Genomic DNA, 15,801 nt, shown 5'->3' with positions numbered 1-15,801 from the left:
GCCAAAAGTTTTTAGAGACCTTCAAGTTTTCTCTGAAACACACCTTGAGAAATACTTTTCTAGATTATCTCCCTATAAATGGAGTTTATATTTTGTATACTCTATGCCTCTTCATTTTCACTAAATGATGCCATTTTTTCCAAAGTAGTTTTTTTTTTTTTTTTTTTTACCAATTCATACTCCTACCACCAGCAACACAGAGTGAATATTTTTCCACCTCTCTCATTGTTATTTTGTGTTAGTTTGGGTTTTTAAAAGCAGCTGTCAAAACAGGATTATAAGTTCAAGATATGTTAGGCAAATAATGGTAAAAGATAAAGGAAAAGGAGAAAGAAGAGATAGTCTTTGAACCATGATGCAGGTGTGGCACCTATAAAGGGTTGGGGAGAGAACTGGGTAGGAAGAGTCTCATATCTCAGCATAGTTTGAAGAACGCTTCTGCCAGTGTGAGTGAAAGTCACTCAGTCATTTCCAACTCTTTGCGACCCTATGGACTATACAGTCCATGGAATTCTCGAGGCAAGAATACTGGAGTGGGTAGTTTTTCCCTTCTCCAGTGGATCTTCCCAACCCAGGAATTGAACTGGGGTCTCCTGCATTGCAAGCAGATTCTTTACCAACTGAGATATCAGGGAAGCCCAACTAATGGTAAATACCCAAGCCAATGACCAGAGTCTTACTTGTCACAGGAATGAGCTTGCATTTGCACCTCCACTGTACAGTCATTGACTGGCAGTTCCTTGGAAAGCTTGACCTTTGTGGATCTAGCAAGACAACAGCTGAAGTCATCACTCAGTTATGATCTTCACAGATGGGGATCTGACCATTCATGGGCTCCAAGCAAGTTATTTATCCTTGGATCTTATTGTATGATAAGTGTCTGTTTGAACTTATATCCTAGAAATTTCTTATTAATTTCCACCCCCCCCCTCTAATTTCTATTGTTGTTACTATTCAGTCCCTAACTCGTGTCCAACTCTTTGAGACTCCCTGGATTGCAGCATCCCGGGATTCCCTGTTCTTCTCAATCTCCTGGAGTTTGCTCCCACTCACGTCAATTGAGATGGTGATGCCATCCAACCGTCTCATCCTCTGTCACCCCCTTCTCTTCCTGCCCTCAGTCTTTCCCAACATCAGGATCTTTTCCAATGAGTCAGCTCTTCGCATCAGGTGACCAAAGTATTGGAGCTTCAGCTTCAGCCTCAGTCCTTCCAATGAAAATTCAGGATAATTTCCTTTAGGATTGACTGATTTGATCTCCAAGGGACTCTCAAGAATCTTCTTACACACCTCATTTCAAAAGCATTAATTTGTCGGCACTTAGCCTTCTTTATGGTCCAACTCTCACATCCGTACATGACTACTGGAAAAACCATACCTTTGGCTATAATGACCTATGTCAGCAAAGTGATGTCTCTGCTGTTTAATATGCAGTATAGGTTTTTCATACCTTTCCTTCCAAGGAGCAAGCATCTTTTAATTTCATGGATGCAGTCACTATCTGCAGAGATTTTGCAATCCAAGGAAATAAAGTCTGTCACTGTTTCCATTTTTTCCCCATCTGTTTGCCATGTAGTGATGGGACAGGATGCCATGATCTTAGTGTTTTTTGAATGTTGAGTTTTAAGCCAACTTTTTCACTCTCCTCTTTTAACCTTATTAAGAGGCTCTTTAATTCCTAGTTGCCTTCTGCCATTAGGGTGGTATCATCTGCATATCAAGAAGAGAAGGGAAAGGCAAAGTAGAAAAGGAAAGATATACCCATTTGAATGCTGAGTTCCAAAGAATAGCAAGAAGAGATAAGAAAGCCTTCCTCAGTGATCAGTGCAAAGAAATAGAGGAAAACATTAGGACAGGAAAGACTAGAGATCTCTTCAAGAAAATGAGAGATACCAAGGGAACATTTCATGCAAAGATGGGCACAATAAAGGACAGAAATGGTATGGACCTAACAGAAGCAGAAGATATTAAGAAGAGGTGGCAAGAATACACAGAAGAACTGTACAAAAATTATCTTCATGACCCAGATAATCATGATGGTGTGATCACTCACCTAGAGTCAGACATCCTAGAATGTGAAGTCAAGTGGGCCTTAGAAAGCATCACACTGAACAAAGCTAGTGGAGGTGATGGAATTCCAGTTGAGCTATTTCAAATCCTGAAAGATGATGCTGTGAAAAGTGCTGCATTCAATATGCCAGCAAATTTGAAATACTCAGCAGTGACCACAGGACTGGAAAAGGTCAGTTTTCATTCTAATCCCAAAGAAGGGCAATGCCAAAGAATGTTCAAACTACTGCACAATTGCACTCATCTCACACACTAGTAAAGTAATGCTCAAAATTATCCAAGCCAGGCTTCAACAGTATGTGAACCATGAACTTCCAGATGTTCAAACTGGATTTAGAAAAGGCAGAGGAACCAGAGATCAAATGGCCAACATCCTTTGGATCATAGAAAAAGCAAGAGAGTTCCAGAAAAACATCTGCTTTATTGACTATGCCAAAGCCTTTGACTGTGTGGATCACAACAAACTGTGGAAAATTCTGAATGAGATGGGAATACCAGACCACCTGACCTGCCTCTTGAGAAATTTGTATGCAGGTCAGAAAGCAACAGTTAGAACTGGACACAGAACAACAGATTGGTTCCAAATAGGGAAAGGAGTACGTCAAGGCTGTATATTGTCACCCTGCTTATTTAACTTATATGCAGAGTACATCATGAGAAATGCTGGGCTGGAGGAAGCACAAGCTGGAATCAAGATTACAGGGAGAAATAGCAATAGCCTCAGATATGCAGATGACACCACCCTTATGGCAGAAAGTGAAGAAGAACTAAAAAGCCTCTTGATGAAAATGAAAGAGGAGAGTGAAAAAGTTGGCTTAAAGCTCAACATTTAGAAAACTAAGATCATGGCATCTGGTCCCATCACTTCATGGCAAATAGATGGGGAAATTATGGAAACAGTGGCTGACTATTTTTCTGGGCTCCAAAATCACTGCAGATGGTGACTGCAGCCATGAAAGTAAAAGACGCTTACTCCTTGGAAGGAAAGTTATGACCAACCTAGATAGCATATTAAAAAGCAGAGACTTTACTTTGCCAACAAAGGTCCATCTAGTCAAAGCTATGGTTTTTCCAGTAGTCATGTATGGATGTGAGAGTTGGACTATAAAGAAACCTGAGCACTAAAGAATTGATGCTTTTGAACTGTGGTGTTGGAGACGACTCCTGAGAGTCCCTTGCACAGCAAGGAGATCCAACCAGTCAATCCTAAAGGAAATCAGTCTTGAATATTCATTGAAAGGATTGATGCTGAAGCTGAAACTCCAATACTTTGGCCACCTGATGAGAAGAACTGCCTCTTTTGAAAAGGCCCTAATGCTGGGAAAGAATGAAGGCTGGAAGAGAAGGGGACGATAGAGGCTAAGATGGTTGGATGGCATCACTGACTCAATTAACATGAGTTTGAGTAAACTCCAGGAGTTGGTGATGGACAGGGAGGCCTGGTGTGCTGCAGTCATGGGGTCACAGAATCAGATACAACTGAGCGACTGAACTGAACTGAACTGAACATCTGCATATCTGAGGTTGTTGATATTTCTCCCAGCAATCTTGGTTCCAACTTGTAATTCATCCAGCCTAGCACTGCTTGATGAACTCTGAATATAAGTTAAATAAGTAGGGTGACAGTATACAGCCTTGACGTATTCTTTTCCCAATTCTGAACCATTCCATTGTTCCATTTCCAGTTCTAACTGTTGCTTCTTGATCTGCATAAAGGTTTCTTAGGAGGCAGGTAAGGTGATCTGATATTCCCATCTCTTTAAGAGTTTTTCACAGTTAGTTGTAATCCACACAGTCAAAGGCTTTCATGTAATCAATGAAGCAGAAGTAGATGCTTTTTCTGGAATTCCCTTGCTTTTTCTATGACCCAGTTGTTGTCAACAATTTGATCCCTGGTTCCTCTGCCTTTTCTAAATCCAGCTTGTACATCTGAAGTTCCTGGTTCATGTACTGGATTGTGTTTGTCTTCTAAATTGATAAGGTCTTTGTGCATAAAAATTATTAGCTCATGTTTTGTCATATAATTTCTCTTAGTTAACTATCTTTAGATTTTGAATATGATACTTTTTTTCATACAAATAATTTTAATTTTTGACACTGATAGATCTATTGTTGTCTTTAAATTTTCCCAGCTCCTACATCATATAAAGTATTCTAAATTTTCTTCTGTTGTCGAACAGTTTTTTTTTTTTTGGCATTTACATCTGTAATTCATTTGTATTTTTTTGTTGTATAGTTATAATGAAGTAGAAGTTTACATTTATTTTCCTCTAGTTGGATAGCCAATTATGCAAGCATTATTTGTTAGAGTATCATTCATTTTCCACGGCATTGAAACACCACCTTTATTCTTTCTAATCTGAGATCTTAGAAACGTGTAATTTCAATGTTCCTCAGTACAAATATTCACTTCAGTACCTGGAAGACAGTAAATCAGATCATTTTGGGAAAACAAATTATACTAAGTTGAAAGTTGTATATTAGTAAAAGGTGCCAGTTCCCTGAAAGTAGCATAAGACTACCAGAGACTTAATATGTACTTTTTTCTAGTAGGAAAAAGAGAAATAAAAAAATCTGTCTCCCACTAGTGTCACAAACAATGATGATTTTAATGTCAGTTTTTACTTTCAACTTTTTAGAAAGGAAGGAAAAAATTATAGTGAAAACATATGGAATGATATAAATCCTCAGCATAGTAGACTCTCTAATCTATTTGCTACTTTAAAGGGGAAATTGTCCAAAAAATTGGTTTCATGAAATTATGATAAAGAATCTGCCTGCCAGTGCAGGAGATGCAGTTTCAGTCCCTGGAAGATTCCTAGGAGAAGAGAAGGACAACCCACTCCAGTATTCTTGCCTGGAGAATTCCATGGACAGTGGAGCCTGGTGGGCTACAGTCCGTTGGATTGCCATGAGTATGACATGACTAAGAGACTGAGCATGCACACATATGCATATGTAAAGTTTTGTATATATTTAATTTCCCCATGATCTAGGTTCAATGATGTAGTCATGTGACTATATAAATTATTTAGCTTTCTTGAAACTCAAATTCTAATAGTTGTGATGAAAGCCAATTGTAATGTTTTCAATAAAACCTGTCTGTGCTAAATCTTGTTATCATAAATGTTAGGTGACACACTTAATTATGCCATTCTTTAGAAATGCTCACTATCAGGCCTTTTAATGCAACAATGAGTTAAGTATGCTGCTTCCTGTACCACAGTGCAGAGACAAGTGAATGCTGACAGCGCTACCCGCCAAATCCCAGGACAAGTCTCCAAATTGCTCAGCTACTACGAAAGAAGCAATTGACTCACCAGTGGGGTGATCACTCTTGCAGGCAGCACACACTTAATTGATCCTGTATGAGGGAGCAATCCTTTCCAGGAAATCCTAGGAACGGATTATTTTCTCAACAAGTAGAGACCAAGTAGTGGCGGTTTTTCAATGACTGAGAGACATTTGGCAGAACAAAAACTTGGAAATTGTGGTTTGCAAGGGTGTGTGCAAATCTCAACATAATGGGTCCTAGTCTAGGTATCTGGAGGTTAGCGTGACTGCAAGGATAATTGTTTTGTGGGTGAAAATACAAAGATACATATCTTAGCAACAAATAGGAGTTCTGGAGGGAAAATCAGGCTAAACCCTGAAATGGCAGAACCCTGAATGTTGATGTCATTTGTAAAGAACACTTTAGTACTCTCTAAAAATACACACAAGTGCTTGCAAAATTTCATGAATGCAACTCTCTCTCATTTGCTCCTGGCATGTTATTGAACTAATGCCCCCATTTAGGAGCCTAAGTATCTTTGAATGTCTGACAAAATTAGAGATCTCCAAGTATTAGGAGGGAGAACTTAGCTTTCTGAAAGAGGCAATAACTGTTGTTTCACACTTAATTATTTCCATGCTTTGTTCATTGTTAAATTTTGTTACAAACTGTGCAGTGGTAAAATGGAGAACAAAACTCTCAACAGCAGACTCCTTTAGGGCTGTGTTTAACTATAGTCCAAGAAAAAAATAATATTTACATGTTATATTATGCCAGTGTTATAGATTATCTCACAGGGATCACTTTTCATTTCCATCCTTTTCGTTTTTGGTGTTACTTATAATTGGGAGGGGGGATCATTTGTGTATGGAAACTTGACTTTGTTTACACAGTCTCCTCCATTTTATGTAGAGTAAAAGTATATTCCTGCCAATCATAACATTCTCTTCCCATCATTTAAATACTTTGCAATTTTCTATAAGCAGCTTCATATGTACTCTTACTTTGCGATTTAGTAAATTTTACACATAGCAATTAGACCTGGCAGGCCGTATTTATATAATAAAGTGTTACTTAGTACTTAACAATAATATCAGAGAGTAGGAGAGAAGAGTGTTTAACCTCTGAAAAAATGGGGTTGGCAAAATATTTGAGAATTTTACTGTTAATATGTTTGGCTTGTCCAATATTTGTAATAGAGGTTTCATTTGAGCTCCTATTTTTTCTACAATTTAAGGAAAGTACAAAGAACTCCAGGCATTCTTACCTCTGCTGGAATTTTATTGAGAGAGTCACTGAAGTCAGGGAAGGGTCACTGCCTCCAATCCTGGACTGTTCAGATGATGGTACACAGATTACTTAATATGTTTTCTCTCTTCTCTAAATCAGCTTCTACTCTACTGTGTTTATAGCATCGAACATTTGTTGTCTAGCCCTAGAAAATAAGACAGTTTTAGGTGTGGACAGTCATTCTTCTATGTGTTTACTAATTGCAGAATAGGGAAGAGTGGTACTGGCCTCTGGAAGTTCTTTTTTGAGTTTGACATCCAGTGTTAATTTCAGAAAACAAGTGGAAGAATCCTGAGGTTATATGTTGTAACTAACATCCAGCAGGCGCCTCTCTCTCTTGTTTTGAGTCCTTTCTTTTTTTTTTTTTTTTTTTAGGAAAGTACTCTTTCCAAAAAATATATAAAAATATGAATCTTCCAAAGTCTTGAAAAATAGTATGTCTCTACTAAGTTAATGTTTAAACATTGTGTAAAGGGAAAGAATTACATCTCACCAAGTAAAGTAAACCTTCCTACAAATTCTTGTTACCTTGGTTTCTCCTTAAAGTTCCTTGTCTGTGTAGTAGCGCGTTAGTGCTCAAAACTCTAGTTACTGCATAGTCTGTTTCTTTTTCTCTCTCTTTGCAGATTTTTCCTTCCTAGGGCAGCATGGCAATGGCACCCCACTCCAGTACTCTTGCCTGGAAAATCCCATGGATGGAGGAGCCTGGTGGGCTGCAATCCATGGGGTCACTAAGAGTCAGACACAACTTCACTTTCACTTTTCACTTACATGCATTGGAGAAGGAAATGGCAACCCACTCCAGTGTTCTTGCTTGGAGAATCCCAGGGATGGGGGAGCCTGGTGGGCTGCCGTCTATGAGGTCGCACAGAGTCGGACACGACTGAAGTGACTTAGCAGCAGCAGGGCAGCATGGTGTCCTTGCCTGTGTACATTAATCTACTCCCTTCTTCTGAAAGTGTTAGTTGCTCAGTCGTGTCCAACTCTTTGTGACCCCATTAACTGTAGCCCATCAGGCTCCTCTGTCCATGGAATTCTCCAGCCAAGAATACTGGAGTGGGTTGCTATTTCCTCCACTAGGGGATCTTCTCAACTCAGGGATTGAACCCTGGTCTCTTGCATTGCCAGCAGATTCTTTATTGTCTGAGCCACCAGTGCTTCCAGTGCTTTCAATTCTGTAGTTCTGTTCATTACTACCATGGTCAAAACAGAGACCCAAGTCCTATAGCATGCAACAGAGAATGTTTTCTTCTTGGCAGTAGGGTGGAGCAAATGCTTCTATGTTAATTTAATTTCATCCTTGTCACATGTATCACCGGGTATATATAGGAAACACACAGTAGAGGCCTCCTGGAGGATGGCCTCTTATATACTACAGATAGCCCAGTAGATTCAGAATCATCCAGCACTAGGAAAGCTAATGCCTAAAGTTTGCCTGCCATGATCAAAAGTTCTACAAAAGTATAGCAAGTTAACAGAAATCTCTGATGTTATTTGAAAATATTTAAATCTGCAGCAGATTTTCAGAATGTATAGTGAAAGTATTACAATTAGGGGGGAAACCAGTGAAAATGTAGAGTTTAGGTAAAAATGAGGCAATAATTGGAGTTTTGCACTTGGTTTCATTAACTGCCAACAATCCAAATGGTGCACAATGAAATCCATAAAACACGTTGCCAAGTTTCTGGTCAGTTGAAACTGCTATATTTCATTCTTCTCTGGTAAAAAAAAAAGTCTTCATTCTGGCTACGTGATATTATTTGTCTCATCTGGTTTCTTGGAGACTGAAGGCCCCTTCTTAACTGTACTAATAAATAGAAGAGTCACAAAGACACTGGGAGAAACGATGCAGCAACGCCACCCACTGAAGCCACTGTGGGAGTGATAACGGAAGACTGCAGGCCCCACAGATGGTAAAAGAATAAGAAGATGGGGAGCTGTTTTGGGGGTAAAATCTAACTTGCAAACTGGCTAGGATTCTGAGACGAGGTACTATGATGTGGTGGAGTGTGCTTTGGAATCACTTGGACTCATGTGTCCTCAGGCAAATGACTTGTTCTCTTGGAGCCAGTTTTCTCCTCTTTAAACATTGGAAGGGAAAATTTCTCTGCCTTTGACCTTGCAATTTAATGCGTTTCATCGACTCTAAGATGCCTTTTGTTCCCCCTACATTTTAACATTCTTGAAACGGTGTGTGCTTTGTAATCAATAGTGACTTACAATAACTGTTGTCTCAGTGTACTCATGTCGCATTGCCTGTGCCCTTATAAACATAAAATGTGCCAGTATCAAAACTACAAAATGTGAATGGGGGTCTTGGAAGAAAATCACAAGTGTACGATATAGTGGAACGGTGTTTTACCCTTCAAGATTTAATGATGATAAGGAGAGAGTGAGGAGGTGATGAATCAGATGTTTGGAGCTTTATCTACAAAGCTGAAGTCAAAAGCTAACTACATAATAGCAAAGCAGATTCAAGAACTCGAACTCAGTGCTCAGGTGCTCTGACTCTTTGGGACTCATGGACTGCAGCCCACCAGGTTCCTCTGTCTGTGGAGTTTTCCAGGCAAGAATACTGGAGTGGGTTGCCGTTTCCTAGTCCAGGGGATCTTCTCAACCCAGGGATAGAACCTGCCTCTCCTGCATTGGCAATCAGATTCTTTACCATTGAGATACATGGGAAGCTCCAAGAACTAAAGACCAGTGGTTTAATTATTTGATGTAGTCTTTTAAGAAATGTAGCATCACCAGTGCCTTTGATGAATAGAGGAAAGTATTATATTGGAAAATGTGGACAATTCTGAGGGGGAAAGTGATTTAGAAGACAACCCCACAATATGCAGCAGGGTTAGGAAAAACTTAATCAACTCATTTTGCCCACATTTCCTGTGTATGCAGAAGCATGATATATAATTTTTAAAAAGTGCTCTGAGACTGTAAAATTAACATGTTAAATGACAAGAAAGCACAGTGTTTGTTTTTAAATGAAAATTGTCTTTGCTTTCTGGTTTTTAAAATATTTGTGTCTTAATGGCAAGTTGTCTTAAATTCAACAAGTTTCAATGTATCAATAGAAGTCTATCCACTAAAGCAAAAGATACTGCCCAATACCAAGAGATGTTTTTACTGGACACTGATAGGGTGACTCTTTGGTTTTATGACTGCTGCCTCCCTGCCCCAATAAAAAGGACTGAAAAATTGCACTTATGGAAGTTGTTCATAATTAGGGAAGCTTTATAGCTTGTTCATAGAGTTTGCATAAACCCTGATGTAGAACCCTTACTAGAGCTAATTTGTTGTTGTTTAGATGCTCAGTTGTCCAACTTTTTTTGTGACCCCATGGACTTCAGCCTGCCAAATTCCTCTCTCCATGGGATTTTCCAGGCAGGAATACTGGAATGGGTAGCCATTTCCTTCTCCAGGGGATCTAACTGACCCAGGTCTTGAAGCCACATCTCCTGCATTGGCCAGTGGATTCTTTGCTACTGAGCCATCTGGGAAGCTCCTAGGATTAATTAATGTGTAGTAAATTATAAACGATTTATGAAAAGATCCCAGCCTAGTCTGATACAAAATAGTTGATATAATTATGGTTACCATTATTAATAAAAAGTATATAGTCTATGTATGAAAGAAACTCAAAGTGATTTTGGGTAAATAAACCAATTATTATACACTTTTATGAATCAATAAATTTAGTTACAGTATGGTAAATAGACCTGCCCAAACCATACAGTTTGCTATGCTAGAACCAGGGCTTGAATTAGGTTTTCCTGATTCAATTATTATCATGTGGCTTCATTTGTTGATTGCCTACTACATGGACACTGGGTGCATGTACAAAAATGTGTACAGTGTAGTAACATTACATGTGCATTTGCTTTATTCAAATTCAACCAAAGCACCGGGAAATGTGAATGAGAGCAAGAGACAATTTAAGAGAGCAGCTAGTTCTGCCCACCTTCCCACTCAGTAAGCAGATGTCCAGAGTGAGTGTGAGGTTGGGGCTGTGAATGTTTCTTTTCCTCAAAAGCCTCAGCTTTCAAGTGTTTCTCATGATGTGAACCTCTCACCACACTGAGGATGATGATTGTTTTTATAGATGTGCATGTATCATACAATATCACCCTAAAACACAATTCAACTACTCCATCGAGTGTTTAACATGAAGATACAATCTGTTCTAGTGCAGGAAAAACAACTAGCTATGTTGAACTAACCGGTAGATTTAAATTTAATACACTTCTATGCAGAGTACATCATGAGAAACGCTGGACTGGAAGAAACACAAGCTGGAATCAAGATCGCCGGGAGAAATATCAGTAACCTCAGATATGCAGATGACACCACCCTTATGGCAGAAAGTGAAGAGGAACTAAAAAGCCTCTTGATGAAAGTGAAAGTGGAGAGTGAAAAAGTTGGCTTAAAGCTCAACATTCAGAAAACGAAGATCATGGCATCCGGTCCCACCACTTCATGGGAAATAGATGGAGAAACAGTGGAAACAGTGTCAGACTTTGTTTTTTCAGGCTCCAAAATCACTGCAGATGGTGATTGCAGCCATGAAATTAAAAGACGCTTACTCCTTGGAAGGAAAGTTATGACCAACCTGGATAGCATATTCAAAAGCAGAAATGTTACTTTGCCAACAAAGGTTCATCTAGTCAAGGCTATGGTTTTTCCCGTGGTCATGTATGGAGGTGAGAGTTGGACTGTGAAGAAGGCTGAGCGCCAAAGAATTGATGCTTTTGAACTGTGGTGTTGAAGAGTCTTGAGAGTCCCTTGGACTGCAAGGATTTCCAACCAGTCCATTCTGAAGGAGATCAGCCCTGGGATTTCTTTGGAAGGAATGATTTTAAAGCTGAAACTCCAGTACTCTGGCCACCTCATGAGAAGAGTTGACTCATTGGAAAAGACTCTGATGCTGGGAGGGATTGGGGGCAGGAGGAGAAGAGGACGACAGAGGATGAGATGGCTGGATGGCATCACTGACTCGATGGACGTGAGTCTGGGTGAACTCCGGGAGTTGGTGATGGACAGGGAGGCCTGGGGTGCTGCGATTCATGGGGTCGCAAAGAGTTGGACACGACTGAGCGACTGAACTGACTGAATGTTTGTTCTCTAGTGTGTTAACAAAACTACTTCATACTATGCTTCCTAGACCATACTGTGCTTCCTAGGCCAAAATATTTAAGAAATTTTCAAGGGTAATTTTGACTCTGTTTCTTAAAATCTTGGAGCTTGTGGTACATGAAAAAGGATACAATGATGGATGTGGGGATAGTGGATTGACAAGATGGATCAGAAAGGATAAAAACTGACAGGGAACCCAGTTAGAAGACTCCCACAATACTTGGAGCAAATGATAACAGAAGTCTCAACCAGTACAGTGGCAGCAAGGGCAGAGAAAAAGGGACTATGGAGCAGGTATGGAAGAGGCAGAAACAACAGGTAGGCAATGACTAGTTGTGGCCTCTTCTAGAGAAGGAAGAATTAAAGCTTACTCTGAGTTTTCTAATCTGGTAGATGAGGACAATGATTAGGATAAAAATGACAAGTGAAACAGAGAACTTACATGAATCATTTTATCAATTTGAGGGAATATTGAGTGGCCCCAGGTGAGGTCAGTTGTGGATATATTGAGCTATTTGAGCTAGCAGTGTTTGAGAGACAGCTGGGTGGAAAGCTCCAGTATGCAGAAAATATGAGATTTGTATTGGGGGGCATTGGGGACTTCATATTTTAATCTAGTGAAGAAGATACAACTTTAATTAACCTGCCTTTGCTAGACTGAGAAGTATAGAATGAGAGAGTCTTGCATTTTAATATCCCAGATTACAATGGCTCTAACCCCACTAATTGATTGCCCAACCATAGCTCCACCCTGTCTCATTCTTTGTTCCCCAGAAAGCAGAACCTGATGCAAACCCTTGTGCACCACTTCACTGTTAGGGATTTTAACCCCAGGTTGCTGAAATGAGGGAAAAGGGGAGTGAGGCAGCAAAGAAGAGGAGCTGGCATAAGAGTGTGTTTATTAGATTGCCAAAGCTTGGTATCAAAGATGATAGATTACCCAATCTCCCAAGATTCCATTGACATGAGTAGTTCTCAGGGAAGCCCAGGGGGAGGAAGAGGGATTAATTTACTTTCTGGCTGCATTTCACCTGGGTCAAAGATTGCACTGTGGAGTTATAACTCTCTCAGGCTTTCAGGTGGTCTTGCATGGGTACTGCAGGGATCCCATTGCCTCTAAAGCCACAAAGTCTTATAAGGAAGCTCTCAGGTGAGGGCAACATGTGGGTGGTATGAGATGACTCTTGTGTTTTGCCCTGTGAACTCATGGCTGGTCACCAGAGCAGTGTCATGGTGGAAACAAATTGCTAATGGCTCTGGAAGATTGGAAAGGTCAAAAGGACCTCATGGGGTAAATTTCTAACCTAAAGCTGTCCCAGTAGATTCTGAGGATTCTGAGAATCCCCAGAAGAATGCCTGAGAAGTGCCCGTAAACCAGTCTGCCCACTTCATCGACTGTGCTCACTCCAGCTTTGTGCCATCCAACTGATGCCGCTCCGAGGTGCTCAAGAAAATGGCACTGCCTCTGCTGGCAGCGATCTTCAGGCAACAGTAGTGTCTGAGCAAGTTTGTGGTTCTGTGTTGCTGCCAAAGCCACTACTTGTGGGGTGTTAGAATTATTCTGGGTTCATGTGAGGGTTGGGAATGAGGAAAAGGACAAGAATCTAATCTCCAGCCTCTTTCCACACTTGTCACCAGCAGCTGAAAAACTCTGCTCTTACCGGTCACATGAAGTCCCACAGGACTGCTGCAACTTCTCCCTTCTGTTTCTCAGCTTCAGATCATCCCTCTCCTCCCTCCACACACCGAAACAGTTCATGTTTCTCTCATGAACTCATATCTATCCAAAGCAAACAAACAAAAACCACCTTCCAAAAATTAACAAACCTATGCCCCACCCCCACCCCCACAAAACAAAGGCAAGAAGTTCAGAGAAGCAGTCTTAAGCAAAAGCAGGAATTTATGTGGGAATCCAGTACACTGAGTACCAGTGCTCAGGTAAGAATATTTTCAGTTTCTCTGAGGACCATGGGTAGCTACTTACTTTTCATATGTGTCACCGAACGGGCCTATTCCAGTGACCCCCCACCCTCCTCCAAAGACTAGTCTTAGGCTCCAAATTAATTGAAGTCCCTTACCTTAGAGATAAAACCGCACAGAAGATAATCCTTGAAGTTAAATACTACTCGACTTAATAAATCAGTGTCTTAGCTTGGTTTTTCCCCAAAACAACCTGAGGCAAAGACTTGCAGCAGAAAATTCGTCTGGAAATTTGATCCCAGGGAGCAGAAGTTAGAAAGGAGTAAATTCAGGGAAGGAGAGGAAGCCAATCAAGAAGTCATTATCAAACTGTTTCCTAGTTAAGTGTGTCTTGGGACCTTGTGAGCAGCTGTTTGAAATGAACCACTCACCTAAGGGCTAAAAGAGAGGAGGAAGTGTTGATCTGTCTCTTGTTCCCCATTGGTCAGGGATGCCCTCAGAAGAGTGGACTTACCTGCATGTTTGTGTTGCAAGTTTTCTGCAAGTGGCCCATGTCAAGAAATAACCTGTTAGGGACCCAAAGTGAGGTGCTGTGGGTTGCACCCATGAGAAACTGGCCAGAGCCTGCAAGGACTGGTCACCACAGCAGTGGCTACAGAGGGAAGTGGGGTTCAGAGGGTCTGAGTGGTACACAAGCAAATCTGATCCATCTGACACAAGGAGGTTTCCTTTATGAAGCAAGAAAAAAGAAGAGGCCCAAGAACACAGATACACTTAGGAGTCTGGAGGAAAGATAGAAGGGGTTGAGAAGAGACCGATGAAAAGACACCAAAGAGAAGAAATAATAGCAATAATAACAGCTGCAGCTGTAAGAATCATAGCAATAGTAAAAATACTAATAACAGCAAGTGCTCTATAGATGTAGATGCTGGGAGGCACTTTTCTATAATTAATTCATTTAATGCACCCCTATGAGTTGGGCACAGTTATTTTCCCCATTTTATACATGGGGACACCACGTTGCTAAGAAGTTAGGATCAGCACTCTTGATTGGTGGAGACAAGCTTTGACTCTAGAGCCCGTACTCTTAATTACTTCATCACGCTGACCCAAGGAATATAAACATCCATGAGAGGAGGGAATGAGATAATTTGACAAAGAAGGGAGTAGGCAAAGGTCAGTGTTACTTGTTAGGGAGAAGTGAATGAAGATAAAGAAAAGGCCATCTGATTTGTGACCAAGAGGTAATTGTCACTTTGGAAAAGAAGTTTGAGCTGAGTGGAGAGGGTGGAGTAGAGCCCCAGATCCATTTCTGAAGACATTTGCTAATAAAGGGAGCAGTGTATTATTTTAGTGTAATACTCCTTTGTCCTAATTTCCTCATAGAAGAGAGGGATTTTACATCTCGGGAAGGAGAAGGCAATCATCAGGACTCTGAATATTGCTAAGTTTGAAGAGGCACAGTTCTGTCAGGTACAGAAAACGCCCCTCAGGTGATGTCCCTCGGGCTAAATGTCATCAGTGAAAGGTTAAGGAGCAACACAGGACCCATCAGTGATAGACAAAGTCTTTGGAGAGAAGAATAATGAGTATATTTTCATTCTCTCTCTCTTTTTTTTTTTGCCCTTTCTGATTTCCTGCAAAATGGCAGAAAGGGACCACTGTTGCCAGCCTTTTCTTTGCCTCCTCCCGCCTCATTATCTGAGGCCAGCCATTATGCTACATTTTCTGTGACTTTGGATAGAAAAGCCAACTCTTCAAACCATAACGTTGGCAGCAGTTTTCTTCCTACAGTTTGTAAAAATTAGCTCACAAATCAAAAGAATATGAGCCAAACATGCCACAGCCATTTGGATTTACATGAAAGAGAAGCCATCAACACCTCCCTATCTTGGCTGATGAATGTATCTGATATTGCAGACTTCTTTCTTGGTTCTTTCATGACCGCAAGACCAAAGCTAATCACTCCAGTTAGACAAACTTCCAGATTATAGCTCTGAAGTCAACTCAACAAGTAACATATCCAGCAATGTAATTTGCCAAGTTTAATTCAGAGGTTGAGGGAGGGTGGTAGGTGGAGGGGAGACAGTTCCTGATTTATCACAGCAGCTAAA

At 40.5% G+C, this 15,801-nt stretch overlaps 1 long non-coding RNA gene across 2 annotated transcripts; it reads right to left on the bottom strand.

Annotated features, from left to right (window-relative positions):
* Positions 1-4,394: 4,394 nt before the first annotated feature.
* LOC123332803 lies at positions 4,395-14,928 on the bottom strand. Of its 2 annotated transcripts, XR_006549847.1 has the most exons (4): positions 13,846-14,928; positions 6,612-6,779; positions 5,391-5,466; positions 4,395-4,488 (listed from the first exon to the last, which is right to left on the bottom strand). It is a non-coding gene; the product is annotated as an uncharacterized LOC123332803 (long non-coding RNA). The 2 variants fall into 2 exon arrangements; XR_006549848.1 differs by lacking the exon at positions 5,391-5,466.
* Positions 14,929-15,801: the final 873 nt, after the last annotated feature.

This window comes from Bubalus bubalis, chromosome 3 (genome assembly GCF_019923935.1).
Source record: "Bubalus bubalis isolate 160015118507 breed Murrah chromosome 3, NDDB_SH_1, whole genome shotgun sequence".
NCBI classification, from domain to species: Eukaryota; Metazoa; Chordata; class Mammalia; order Artiodactyla; family Bovidae; genus Bubalus; species Bubalus bubalis.
The sequence above is the reverse complement of the archived record's forward strand: the minus strand, read 5'-3'. Positions and strand labels throughout refer to the sequence as shown.